General features: G+C 52.3%; 1 long non-coding RNA gene across 1 annotated transcript; it reads right to left on the bottom strand.

Annotated features, from left to right (window-relative positions):
• Nucleotides 1–5,385: 5,385 nt before the first annotated feature.
• Nucleotides 5,386–12,371, bottom strand: LOC120380878. The gene is made up of 3 exons (XR_005587869.1): nt 12,234–12,371; nt 7,754–8,095; nt 5,386–5,901 (listed from the first exon to the last, which is right to left on the bottom strand). It is a non-coding gene; the product is annotated as an uncharacterized LOC120380878 (long non-coding RNA).
• Between the last annotated feature and the right edge of the window lie 1,708 nt (nt 12,372–14,079).

The raw sequence follows: 14,079 nt of genomic DNA, 5'->3' as shown, positions 1-14,079 counted from the left end.
TACTATGAAACATGTGCATGTCGGCAGTATGGCTGATGGAATAGAAAATACCACATGGAAAAAACTTAAAGAGTCTAATGTGCTCAAAATTGGGGGTACCAGATTAACTTTTACCTCAGAATGTTGAAAGAACTGGAGCATAAAATTGCTAGTCCAGGAGCAAAGATCTTTTAATAAATCTGTCTTTTTGGCAGTAGTACTATATGCCTGGAGAATAGCTAACATCAAATTGTGACAGGATCCCCAGGGTGCAGCCTGGGACTGTGGGACCATGGTGCCCCCTTAACTCTCTCTAACATGGGCTGTCTCTCACAATGTCTTGCTAGTGACCAGCAGCAAACCCCTCCAGGTGCTGTTATCATTCAGCACAACCATAGGTGGAGCCCCACACCTAGCTAGATTGTATGGATGCTCCCAAAGCCACTCCTGAATCACACAGAGAAAGGCACCAGAGCCAACTCACCCCAGCTCCCAGCACTGTACCTCAGGAATATACTGTCTTGCACTGCTCCAGATGAGCAATGCAGATTTATTAATTGGTTCATCACTTCATCAATGGAAAGTGGATATACACCAGCCTTTGCAAAACCTGAGCAAATTTGCCACACACTTCATACAAAAACACCGGTAAAAATAAACAGTAAAACAAACGTGTTGACCACAAAAGATAGATTTTAAGTGATAAGCAAAAAGTCAGAGTTAGTTACCAAAATAAAACAAAATATAAGCACAGAGTCTAAACTCTCAATCCTATTAGATGGGGCAACATCTAGATTAAGCAGTTTTTCTCACCCCACTGGATACTGCAGTCCTTAATATACAGGTTTGTCCCCTCAGTTGGAGTCTTCAGAGTGTCCTTGTTGCTTACAGCATAGGTGGGTGAAGGAGAAAGGCCAAGCATGGGCCCCGTGTGTTCGGTTTCATACCCTCAGTCCATGTGTTTGGAAAACACAAGTCCAGGCATGTCAGGGAGCATTGCTGAGTCTCCAGGCAAGGTTGGGCAATTCCCTGATGTGGCCTTATGCTGGTGAGTCATTGCATCGTAGCTCCCTTGCTGGACAATGGTTGTTGATGAGCTGACACCCCGCCCAGGTGTTGGTTACTTTCCTTGCTGTTGCCTCTGGGGAGCTAATATCTGGCTGATTCCTCAACTTACAGCATGTTTTAGTGACAACTATACTACACAATTCTCATAACTTCATATGCATTAATGATATACATATATGGATAGAGAAATGACTTTCAGCAGATCGTAACCTCTCCCCCGTTACCTTACAAGGTGTGCTTTATATGTAAGACCACGATCATATACAAATGAGGAATATGGGGGTTCCAGGATGCTCTCCCAGAATATAGAATGGGACACATAGCTATATTTAAGAAAAGGGGGAAATGTGATTTGGGCAGTTACAGACCTTTTAGTGTGACCTTAGTAGCATGCAAGGTTTTAGAACCAATTGTGAAGGAAAGAATAATTAATAGAGGTACATGGTGAAGGGGATGTAATTCAACATGGGATTATCAAAGGTAGATCATGCCACATGCCCTAATCTGATTTCCTTCTTTGAGAAAATACCTGATTTTTTAGATAAGGGAAGTGCAGTAGAGAGAGGAAGGCCACAGGTTGTGCTGAAAGGTGAATTACTAGACTGGCAAGAGGTTACTAGTGGAATTCCTCAAGGATCAGTCTTGGTACCAATCTTATTCAATATTTTTATTTATGACCTTGGCTCAAAAAGCAGGAACGTGCTAATGTTTGCATGAAGCATATTCCAGTTACGTTATATTCACTCATTAGCATATTTTTATAAAATCATATAGAGTGCACCATCACAGCACCCCATTCCCACCAGCCCCCACGCCTGGGGCCAGCACAGTGATCAGCTCCCCCAGGCCCACAGCTTGGGCTGACACGTGCAACCCTCTCCTGCTGTCCTCACCAGCACCTGCGGCAGAGCATGGCAGAGCCAGGGCAGCATCCTGCCCTCTGCCCAGGGAGGGACTGGAGGCTGGGCCTGTCTGCTGGACCCACCCTTCCGACTGGCATTGACCAGGCCTATGCCTGACTGTCTCAGGCCTGCAACCCCCCTCATGCTTCTGGGGGCAGGCTGAGGGGTACAACGTGTGTGGCTGGGGTCCCCCTGGCTCAAGGTGCAGGCTGGGGGTGCACACTGAGTCCCAGTGGCAGCCCAGCTGTAAGGGCAGCATTGGTGGAAGCTGGCGAGCCCACAGTTGGGCAGGTGTCTCTGCTGGAGCATTTTTAATTCTGCACCCCCAATCCACCACCCACCTGCCTGGCAGCCGCACAGCAATTATCCAAATGGCTGTTAACTGTGGCTGATAATACCCCACGGGGATCAGGAACGGAAAGCTCCGCAGCTGAGCAGATTGGGCTGGGCCCAAGCAGCGGATTGGAGGTGCCTGGGTTTCTCACCCTGTCCATAGCACCCACGCAGCGCTGGCACTGCTCATTTGTCCAGCAGGGAGAGAGGAGCTGGCCCAGGGGGCAGGGGAAACAGGGCCTGCTGGGCTCAAAGGGACTGACCTGTTCCGGGGCACATTCCCCAGCAAGCTGCGTGTGCAATTATTAGCAGGAGTATGAGGGGAGAGAAGGATGGGCAGAGCAGGGCAGGCTGGGAGGCAGGACTCCTAGGTTCTGTGCTGAGCTCTGGGAGGGGAGTAGGGTCTAGATCAGGGGCTGGGAGGCAGGACCCCTGGGTTCCATGCCCAGTTCTGTCCCCAAATCCATGTGAGTCACTCCCACTCTGGGTGCCTGTTATTGAGGTCAGGCTAACGGCATTTTGGGCTGTATAAGTAGGCGCATTGCCAGCAGATCCCCTCTATTCAACATTGGTGAGGTCTCATCTGGAGATGAGAAAAAATTGGAAAGAGTCCAGCAGAGGTCAACAAAAATGATTAGGGGGCTGGAGCACACGACTTATGGCGAGAGGCTGAGGGAACTGGGATTGTTTAGTCTGTAGAAGAGAAGAATGAGGGGGGATTTGATAGCTGCTTTCAACTACCTGAAAGGGGGTTCCAAAGAGAATGGATCTAGACTGTTCTCAGCAGTACCAGTTCACAGAACAAGAAGGAATGGTCTCAAGTTGCAGTGGGGGAGATTTAGGTTGAATATTAGGAAAAACTATTTCACTAGGAGAGTGGTGAAGCACTGGAATGGGTTACCTAGGGAGGTGGTGGAATCTCCTTCCTTAGAGGTTTTTAAGGTCAGGCTTGACAAAGCCCTGGCTGGGATGATTTAGTTGGGTTTGGTCCTGCTTTGAGCAGGGGGTTGGATTAGATGACCTCCTGCGGTCCCTTCCAACCCCGAGATTCTATGACTCTGGTGAAGTCTCCTCTCTGTGAGCACACCATCTTCAGGGCAAGAAGCTCATGCAGCTTCACCTCCTGGGTCTGACCTTGGAGCATTCAGCATCCTATGCCCCTCCATGCACTTCCCACAGCAAATCTGCCCAGGCAGGGTCCTGGGGAAGCCAGAGGGTCCTGCACCCCAACTTCACAGTCCGGTATGACTCTTAGCCAGCCAGTAAAACAGAGGTTTATTAAATGACAGGAACAGGGTCTAAAACAGAGCTTGTAGGTACAGAGAACAGGACCCCTCAGCCGGGTCCATTTTGGGGGGCAGTGAGCCAGACACCCACATCTGCACTCACTCCATGTCCCCAGCCAGCCCCAAACTGAAACTCTCCAGCCCCTCCTCCTCTGGACTTTGTCCCTTTCCTGGGCCAGGAGGTCACCTGATCTCTCTGTTCTCCAACACCTTCAGCTGGCACCTTTTTTGGGGGGGAGGGAGGGGAAGGCACGCAGGTCATTAGCTGCCAGGAGACAGAGTGTGGGCCATTTCCTGTCCAGACAGCATCACATCTGCCCTCTAGGGCTTCGCAACAATCACACCCCCTTCTCCCAGGAAAAGGGAGGCACCTACACAGTATTCAGAGAAAACTGTATGAACATTCCCACTTCATCACACCAGGTAACCTGCCCCACTGTGCCAGACAGTGACCACATCTCCAAGCTAGCCATGAGGATACTTCCTTAGCCTGCAGGAGATGAACAGCTGGCTATGGGTATTGCAGAGGGGAAAGGGATTTCTAGCCACCTCCCATTGTGCGCTGGTACTTCAGCCACTATAGCAAACTCTGCATGTTCACAATTTATACTAGTGCAGCTAAGCCAACACCTGCTGCTGCTACCAGTGTAAGCAGGGGAAATGGTCCTGCTACTGTGGGGAAACTTTCCTGGTGTCTGCACTACCCCAGTGAAGTGGGCTAATGGAAGGATCCGAGTCCTCGCTCCCACTTCCTTTACCCAGAGGCCTCCCTGCCCTCAAGGACTCCCCATGCACTCTTCTGTCTGGCAGAGTCCTCGTAACCCCAACAAGGCTGGGCCCAGGATTCCTGGGGGGGCTGTACCCCCACCCTTGCTGTGGGCACCTAGGACAGGAGCTAGGGTGTCCCCACTCTGGGGTACTTTCTCCGCACTGGACACTTCCCTGACCCACTGATCATTACATAGGATTTAAAGCAAATACACTAATTCCTGATTAAATAAACTGTAAAAAGGAATAAGGAAAAATGGGAAGGTTAAAGGAAACATCACCCCGCTCCGTGGCGGGAACTTCACAAACAGCATCTCTGGGATGTCAGGGCAGTTCACAGTCTGTTCCTCGTAGGTCCCAAGCCACCTTCTCAGGCTCTGGCTGCGCTGCAGGGATGCTGTGGGTTGGATACTTGCTCTGGAGGTGGTCTCAGGCTCTAGGTGGCAGGACCCTTCTTCCCAGCATCACCCCCACCCTATCAGGGTTACAATCCCCCTCCAAGTCTGGCCTGCAGAGCCTCTTGGCTGAGGCATCTCCCTGTGCTGGGCCCACTGCCCAGGGTCCCCCCTTGCTCTCCCCAGCTGCTCACCACACCCGGCTCCGGATTGCTCCAGCCCCAGCTCGACCATTCTACCTCAGCCTGACTGCTGCTCTGCCTCCAGCTCCCTGGACTGCTTTTCTGGCCCCTCTGGCTCTAGCTGCTGCAGCTCTGCTCCCAGGGCAGGTCTGCTCTGCAGGCTGCTTTTCTGGCCTCTCCGGCTCAGGCACAACTCTGCTTGGGCCCCTGCTCTCTCCTTAGCTCAGCCCCACTCTGTCTAACCTAGGCAATTCCAGCTCACCCAGAGAATGGGACCCACCCTGGCCTCCTGACCCTATGACTAGCCTGCCCGCCCCGTCAATTAGGCTGACCTGGAGCATTGCCCCTGGGGACTGTCAGTCTCAGGGTCCTGATTTCCCATCAACCCTTCCCCTTTCTTTGGTACTGGGAGCTAGCAACCAAAACACCCCCACCAGGGGAGGGTAGCTCAGTGGTTTGAACATTGGCCTGCTAAACCCAGGGTTGTGAGTTCAATCCTTGAGGGGGCCCATTTAGGGAACTGGGACAAAAAAAATCTGTCTGGGGATTGGTCCTGCTTTGAGCAGGGGGTTGGACTAGATGACCTGAGGTCCATTCCGATCCTGACAACCCCTTAGACCAGCACTGTGATGTTACAGAGGGATGTGCTGGGCAACAGCGCTCAGAGCCAGTGCACCCACAGTAGTTGTGTGCATACCCTGCACTCATCACGTGAGCTACAGATTGCTTGGGGCTTGTGCTGGTGTCCAGCGCAAAATGACCTAGACCAGCCTCCCTAGGCCGGGGCAGGTCAAGTCAGTCAGCAGGAGCAGACATGTATTAGAGCAGGCGTGTGCCAGCTTCGCACCCCTTGCACCACCAACCGCCCAGCTTACCACTGAACAGCTCTGGTTCCTGGTTGTCTGTGCAGCTGGAGCTCCTGCTTTGGGACTTTGTGGCGAGCATTGTAGGGGCACGTGGCCAGCTCTTTGGCTCTTTTCTTGTTATTCTGGAAGAGAAGCCACAAGGTGCCACTATGCAGAGACAGCCAGGAGGTACTGCCAGAGTATCCTAAAGGGACATTAGTGTAACCTCACTAAGTCACTGAGGGGCCCTGGTGCCACAGGGCAGGCCTGGATCCAAGCTGCCCTGAAGTACAGGTGATTCCAAGGGACAATTCTGCAAATGATCAGCATTTGGGCTGGCCTAGCCCAGGTGAACAGCCAGACCAGAGAGCTCGGCCCAAGAGGCTGGGGCCACACTCATTCATGCAAGGCTCTCATCTTGGGGAAGGGGTAATACACACACACACACACACACACAGGAGCAGGAGGTGGTGTAACTGCTGCCTCTCAGCTGAGATGCTCTGATTTTGCCCCTAGTGAATTATGGGAAGGCATTAGAGGACTATCAGGTTAAGTCTGGCTCTTCAGTGAAGAGAGGGCAGATTACCAAGCGAGGCAATCAGACACTCTCCTACACCACACATGGGGGAAGGGATAGCTCAGTGGTTTGAGCATTGGTCTGCTAAACCCAGGGTTGTGAGTTCAATCCTTAAGGGGGCCCATTTAGGTATCTGGGGTAAAGTTTGTCTGGGGAGTGGTCCTGCTTTGAGCAGGGGGTTGGACTAGATGACCTCCTGAGGTCCCTTCCAACCCTGATATTCTATGATGGGCCAGAGGGTTTGTGTGGATGGACAGGAGCCAGGGTAAGGGCAACACCAGAGATTTTACTGGGCAGTGAAGATAAGCCCCAAGTGTGAGACTCTCACAAATGTAGGTGTGGAAGGGACCTTGATAGGGCATCTAATCCATCCCCTGCATGGAGTCAGGACTAAGCATTAAACACCTGGGCTAGACATCCAACCCATTCTTAAAAAGTCTCCCTAGTGTGACAAAGTTCCTCCTCTACCTTGGTGGGTCCTGCACTCATTGGCAGATTTCCTCACCTCAGTGATCTTCCCTTCTGGTGGAACCCACAGTCTGGGTCAACTCCTCCTATGTCAAATCAGGAGTTGGGAGGAACCCAGGCCCGCCCTCTACTCCAGGTTCCAGCCTAGGATTGCAGCAGTCTATAGTGCCTCTTGTAACAGCTGCATGACAGCTACAACTCCCTGGGCTACTTCCCCATGGCCTCCTCCAAACAGCTTCTTTATCCTCACCACAGGACCTTCCTCCTGGTGTCTGATAATGCTTGATTGTATGATAATGCCTCAATCCTCCAGCAGCACACCCTCTCACTCTCAGCTCCTTGTGTCTCTTGCTCCCAGCTCCTCACACACACTTCTCTCCTCTGCCTCCTCCTCTCCTGACTGGAGTGAGCTCCTTTTTAAGCCAGGTGCCCTGATTAGCCTGCCTTGATTGGCTGCAGGTGTTCTAATCAATGTAGCTATCTCCAGTGCCTTCTAGAAAGATCTTCATTGGCCCCAGGTGCCTTGATTAACCCAGAGCAACTGCCATTTGGTTACCATAGTCCTAGGAATTTCTTTAGCCTGGGGCTAACATACCTGTTCCTCAGTACTTTACTGTAGCCATCTGGCCTTGCCCCAACACACTAGATAATCCTTACCCTCCCTTGCTGCAATATAAGCCCATTATTTCTTGTTCCCCTTATCCACTGAGGACAGAACAATTGATCACTCTGCTCTTTATAACAACTTTCACCTCCTTCAAGACCTATTAGCACCTCCCCCTTCTCCAGACTAAACAAACCCAATTTTCTCAATTGTTCCTTGTAGGTTATGTTTTTCTCCTCTGGACTGTCTCCAATTTGTCTACATCTTTCCTGGAGTGAGAGGCCTAGAATGGGTCTCAGTACTCCAGCTCAGGCCTTATTAGTGTTGAGTACAGGTGAAGACTTACTTTTGTCTTGCTTACAAAAACACTCCTGCTATTACATCGCAGAATAGTATTACATTGTAACTCATATTTAGTCTGTGATCCACTATAAACCCCAGATCCTTTTCTGCAGTGCTCCTTCCTAGGCAGTTATTTCCCATTTGGGGTTTGCACTGGAGGCAGAGGAAAATAGTTGCAGGGAACAAAGACAGGTGGCCATCTCCTCTGGGCACCTCAGACTCTGTCCCACTGGGTAGCTTGCTCTTGCCTCTTTGCATTTGACCAAGTGGTAGGGGAACCTGGAAGCTCGGATCTGGTGATTTTTGTCATAGGGGCATGGGATGAGCCGCTGAGGATCCATCACACCTGCATAACAGAAGCCACACGATACAGTTAGTGAGGCCAGAAAGAGGGGTAGGCTGCCTGTGGTGATGCCTTCATTGGCCTTGGGGACTGTCAAGATCCTGAGACGGAGATCTCACTGGCCCTTTCCTTCGGGCACCGGGAGAGGGTCAACCCAGGAACCCCAGTGAGGGGCCAGCCACCCCCTTACAACAAGACCTGACCATAGGTAAGGGAAGGCCAGCAGCATCCTCCCAGCATCACGTCTCCAGGAGCTGGGGTGTTAGCTAGACACCAGGCTACACAGAGTCAAGGCAAGAGCCATAGGCATTGGTAGCAGTGCCCACCTCCCATGGGGACGGCGGGGAGCTGGCAAAGAGCCGTCCCAGACACACCGGCAGGCAGACAAGGCTGGGAGCATGGTTATCACCAAGAGAAATGGACATTTCAGCTGGCACCCGGCTGGGGATGCAGACAGCTGTTGAAGCACAAGGGCTGGTCTGCCTTACAGGGTCTATAGCAGTGGCTCTCAGCCTGTGTGGCCCAATGAGCCCAGAGCTGCAGCCCATATGACATCCTCACAGGGCCATAGAGGTAGGATTGGATGCAGCCCACAACGGTAAATAGGTTGAGAACCACTGGTCTATAACAGCGTAGCCACGGTGCTGTAATTATGCTGGCGTAACTTCATAGCTCAGACACAGCCCACGCTGTGAGAAGGGCTCCTCCTGTCGCTGCAGGAAAGCCGCCTCCTCCAGCACCTTAGCTGCGGCCACCTCAGTTTGAAGTGTAGGCCAGGCCCCAGTCTCCAGGGGCGGCTCCAGGCACCAGCACAGCAAGCATGTGCCTGAGGTGGGGGGCGGTGACATGCCAGTTGTCGTGAGGGCGGCAGTCGGGGATCCTTCAGCAGTATTTCAACAGGAGGGTTCGCCAGTCCCACGGCTTCGGTGGTGGGTATGCTGAAGGCGTGGGAATGGCAGATCACCTGCAGAATCGCTGCTGAATCCACGTTACCCAGGCAGACCTCCTGCAGAAATGCCACCGAAGGCACCCTGAGTTGACTGCCATGCTTGGAGTGGCAAAAAACAGAGCCGCCCCTGTCAGTCTCCAGTCTGTCTCCAAGTGGAGAGTGTTTGGAGTGCTAAGTGCTGCTTTCTGCATTGTAAGGACTCCTGAAGGTTCTCCAGAGACACCCGGTGGGGCTCCGCCCTAATGTGTGTGCAAAGCACCAAGACAGTTGTGCTTCATTTGAGCAGTGTTGCTTGGCTACACTGGGAAGCTGACTGGCAGGGCTAATCTAGTGTTATACCATTACAACTAAGCCAGTGGATGCCCCTCTCCCCCTCCCTCCAACATCACAAATACCTCACTCTCTCATAGTGCTCTGCAATCTGTTATAAATGGGCATTGGAGGCACATGGAGGGGAAGTGACTTGCTCAGGGTCACCCAACAGGCCAGTGGCAGCATGGGGAATAGAGCCCAGGTCTGTTGAGTCCCAGTCCAGTGCTCTATCCACAGAGAGAACTGTGGGAGGGGGGATAAAGCAAGGCTTCTGGCAAAAGCTTTGCAGAGGCAGGGAGAGGGGAGAATTTCCTTCCCCAGACAAGTCTCTGGCAGTAGATTTGCCTCCGGACACAGCCATGAAAGTAGCACCAACAAGAACCATGCTGATTACAGAGGAACCGCCAGACCTGTCTTGTGACTCATGCTGTCATTTCATAGCCTTGTAAAGCCATCCTGGGCTAGTGGCATTTAACAGCCACTTTGCATTAATGCCTGGGGCTAGGCAGGGCAGATCAGGTCCCCAGTGCCTTACAGCAGTGGTTTCAGCCAGGGGTCCAGGGTGCCCACCAAGCAGGGCCAGCATTAGCTTTGCTGGCACCCAGAAAGCCAAAGCTCCACTCCACAGGGTGGAAGTCAGGGGCTCCAAGCCCCGCCAATCAGGGCTAAAGCTGAAGCGTGAGCAACTTCTCTTCACAGGAAGGCCTGTGGCATAGGGCCCTGGGCAGTTGCCCTGCTTGCGACCCCCTAATGCTGGTCCTGGCTTTTATATGCAGAAAAGGCCATTGTTGTGGTACAAGTGGGCTGTGAAGTTTTTAAACTAGGATGTTGTGGGGGGCTCAGAAAGAAATGATTGAGAACTGGGGAGGCCACATCTGGAGTATTGTTTAGTTTTGGGCCCCCCCCCACTACAGAAGGAATGTGGGCAAATTGAAGAGAGTCCAGCCGAGGGCAGAGACAATGATTAGGCGGCTGGGGACATGATTTATGAGAAGAGGCTAAGGGAACTGGGATTATTTAGTCTACAGAAGAGAAGAGCGGGGGTGGGGGGGAAATTTGATAGCAGCCTTCAACTACCCATAAGGGGATTTCCAAAGAGGATGGAGTTAGGTCAGGGTGGGCAAACTTTTTGGCCTGAGGTCCACATCAGGGAATAGGAATTGTATGGTGGGCCATGAACACTCACAAAATTGGGGTTGGGGTGCAGGAGGGGATGAGGGCTCTGGGGTTGGACTGGAGATGAGGCTTTTGGGGTGTAGGAGGGTGCTCCAGTCTGGGATTGAGGGGTTTGGAGAGTAAGAGGGGGGGGGAGGAGGATCAGAGCTGGGGCAGGGGAGATTCTCAAGGGTGCAGGCTGTGAGTGGCACTTACCTCAAGCAGTGCCCAGAAGTAGCAGCATATCCCTTCTCTGGCTCCTACACAGAGGTGCAGCCAGGTAGCTCTACACCCTGCCCCTTCTGCGGACACTGCCCCTGAAGCTCCCATTGGAGTGCCAGAGGGGACCATTGAAACATGTAGGAGCCAGAGCAGGGCCATGCTGCAGCTTCCGGGAGCCACATGGTGCAGCCCCAACTGGATCACCAGAGCAGGGCAAGCCCCAGACCCCACTTCCCAGTAGGAGCTCACAGGCCAGATCTGGCCCATGGGCTGTAGTTTTCCCACCCTTGAGCTAGGCTGTTCTCAGTGGTGGCAGCTGACAGAACAAGAAGCAATGGTCTCAAGTTGCAGTGGGGGAGGTTTAGGTTGGAGATTAGGAAACACTATTTCACTAGGAGGGTGGTGAAGCACTGGAATGGGCTCCCTAGGGAGATGGTGGAATTTCCATCCTTAAAGATTAAGGCCCAGCTTGACAAAGCCCTGACTGGGATGATTTAGTTGGGTTTGGTCCTGCTTTGAGCAGGGGGTTGGACTAGATACCTCCTGAGGTCTCTTCCAACCCTAATCTTCTATGAACCCCACCTTAGAGGGTCAGCCCAAGAATCTGTAGGGTGACCAGATGTCCCAATTTTATAAGGACAGTGCCAATTTTTGGATCTTCATTATATAGGTTCCTATTACCACCAACCCCCATCCCAATTGCTATCTAGTTACCCTAAGGACCTGGCTCATAGGGGTAAGAAGCCCAGCACACAGACTGCAGCATTACAGCCATGAAATGGGGACAGCATTGCACTGCTCTGTTACCAAGTATCAAGCACTTTGAGCTATATAGGTGTTTTGACTCAGTAGAAAAAAACTTAGCTATCGCTGTTATCACAGCATCAACAGCTCAGGGAGCTAGAAAGCCTCCCACTGAATATTTTGTAAGAGCCTTTGCTCCTCTGTTCCTCTCCTCCTACCCCCACATCCCAGGATCTCAACTCAAGCAGTGATGCCACTCAGTTCAGAAGCTTGGGTTGCCTTTAATTTTTCCAACACCCACCTACTTCCAGTTTTCTCAGGAGGAGGTTTCCACAGCAGCTACTTCCCCTCCCAGCCCCTAACCCTCTGAGTAAAGAGAGGCCAGCATTGGAGCTAGAAACTAGACACCAACTAAAGAATCCCAGAGACACCATCACTTTAAGTGTTTCTCAGGCTAATTTGAAACACCAAACCTTAATCTTGCTCCACCATAACTCTTCCCACAAAGTCTTGCCTGTACTCACCACCTCACAGACAATCCTTTTCTGGGAGTTGTGGCAGTCCTCCCCACCAGACTAACCAGCCACAGCTGCTCTGCTCATTTGGCAGCATCAGCCCCTTTTATAGGCCACTTATTTAGCACAGGTTTCAGAGTAGCAGCCGTGTTAGTCTGTATCCGCAAAATAAATTTGTTAGTCTTTAAGGTGCCACAAGTACTCCTGTTCTTTTTATTTAGCACAGGTGAGGGCAAATTCCTACCTTATCTCTTAGATAAAATCCTCCCTTCAGTCTGTTCCCAAGTATGAAAACGAGTTCCCCTTGGAGGTGGCTATGGCTGGCTTATATGGCTCTTTACTCAGCTCAGACTGGGGGTCCCTGTGCAGGGATGGGGCTCTCCCATTCCCATGGAATCAAAGACAAACAGCCGCATGGTTTAAGTTCTGGAACTGAGTGCAGGTGCCACTGATGGCCTGGCCAATGGCAAAGGAGCTTTCAAAATGCTCAATGATATCATCCTACAGGAGTTGCGTGATGTACACAGACAACACAGGGACACCTTAATGCCAGCTTGGGCTAGGACCGGGGTGCTCCCCTCGTTCAGTAGGGCTGTGCTGGGTCAGTGCCTGGCTGGGAGATCCCTGTGGTTTCCCTAGAGAGCCCTGATGGGTGACAGGCAATTGTGAGAGATTCCAAGGGAATGCAAGTCAATCCTGGGATCCTGGCTATTGACAATCTGGCTCCCTAGTGCCTCTTGGGCTCAGCAAATAAGTCAGGCAGGCAGCGATGCCCAGTGGGGAGAGCACTGGCCTGGGACTCAGGAGTTCTCAGACCTGGCTTCTGTTCCCTGGCCTACTGTGTGACTTAGGGAAGTTGCTTGCCTTCTGTTTCCCCAGCCACCCTGTGTCTGTCCTGTCCATTCAGACTGTGAAGCCCCTGGGGCGGGGAGGTCTCTTGCTCTGTGTCTGTGCAGCGCCTGGCATGACAGGGCCCTAATCTCAGTTGGGCCCCTAGGTGTTCCTGTGATGTATGTGATGGCCTTGCTGGCGGGAGGTGCCAGAGAGTCGGCGCTGGAGGCTCATTCATCTCCTTATCCCCCAACACGCAAATGGCAATGGAAGATTCTCACACTGCTCCGCAAACAACTCAGCTCAGTCTTCACCTTTTTCCTGGCACTGCCAGCCAGGCGGCCAGCCAGGGCCCGTGGCGAAGTGGGGACATTCTGTAATATTTTTGTGACTCCTACCTGTACTGCGGTTTCCCTCTGTACTTTGTGTTGCTACCCAGTGGGTACAAAAGAGTTAAGTCACTGCCTGGGGTGGCAGGATGGATCCTTAAGGAACTGGTGGGAACCCACCCATAACAACAGAGAATCTGAAAAGCCAGTGGAAGCCCCAAGGACTGAACAATTGAGGCTACAGTGTGAGAAGCTCAGGCAGGCAGTATGTGAACTCAGCATGGCTCTGCCTGAAGACAAAGGACTAATCTCCTGTCAGTAAGAGGTGGAGGAAGGGAATCAGAGCTGGCCTTTGGAAGAGGCTAGCTTGCTCTCACCTAGGTCAAACTGAGTGAGACAGAGAGCCAGAATCAGAACTGGCATCCTGAGCACTTGGCTGGTGGATTTCTGTCACTTGGCCAGATGGACTCTGTCTTTAACTTTATTGCTCTCTGCTGACCTAAGGACTTCCCATGCTGGGTTCCAGTTCACTAAAAACCCTGCTCTGTTTTAAAAGGCTGCTGGTGTCGCTTCAAATCCTCCCTGAGAGCACCAGGCCCTGAAGCGGACAACGTCAGTACAAGCCTCTGGCAGGGGTCTGGCTTGGCTGGTTTTGCTGTGGGGAGCCAAGGAGAGAGAGAAGGGTCGAGTTCTGGAGTTATGGAAGCCATGGGCCTGGCCCTGTGGAACTGTGAGGGTCCATGGGGCCCGGCACACTACCAGGGTCACTCCAAAGGGATTGGTTACAGGCTGGCCATAGACTCTGTGGATCCGCAACAGGGCCAGTAGCATAGCTGGGGGAGTGCAGGGGAAGCAGCCGCTTCCCCTCAGCACATTTTCCAAAAGTTGTGCCTTAGTTAGGGGTTACCATGGCACTAGCGGGTGGGGCCC

The sequence above is a fragment of the Mauremys reevesii genome, linkage group 13 (genome assembly GCF_016161935.1).
Source record: "Mauremys reevesii isolate NIE-2019 linkage group 13, ASM1616193v1, whole genome shotgun sequence".
In the NCBI taxonomy this organism is placed as follows: Eukaryota; Metazoa; Chordata; order Testudines; family Geoemydidae; genus Mauremys; species Mauremys reevesii.
The sequence above is the reverse complement of the archived record's forward strand: the minus strand, read 5'-3'. Positions and strand labels throughout refer to the sequence as shown.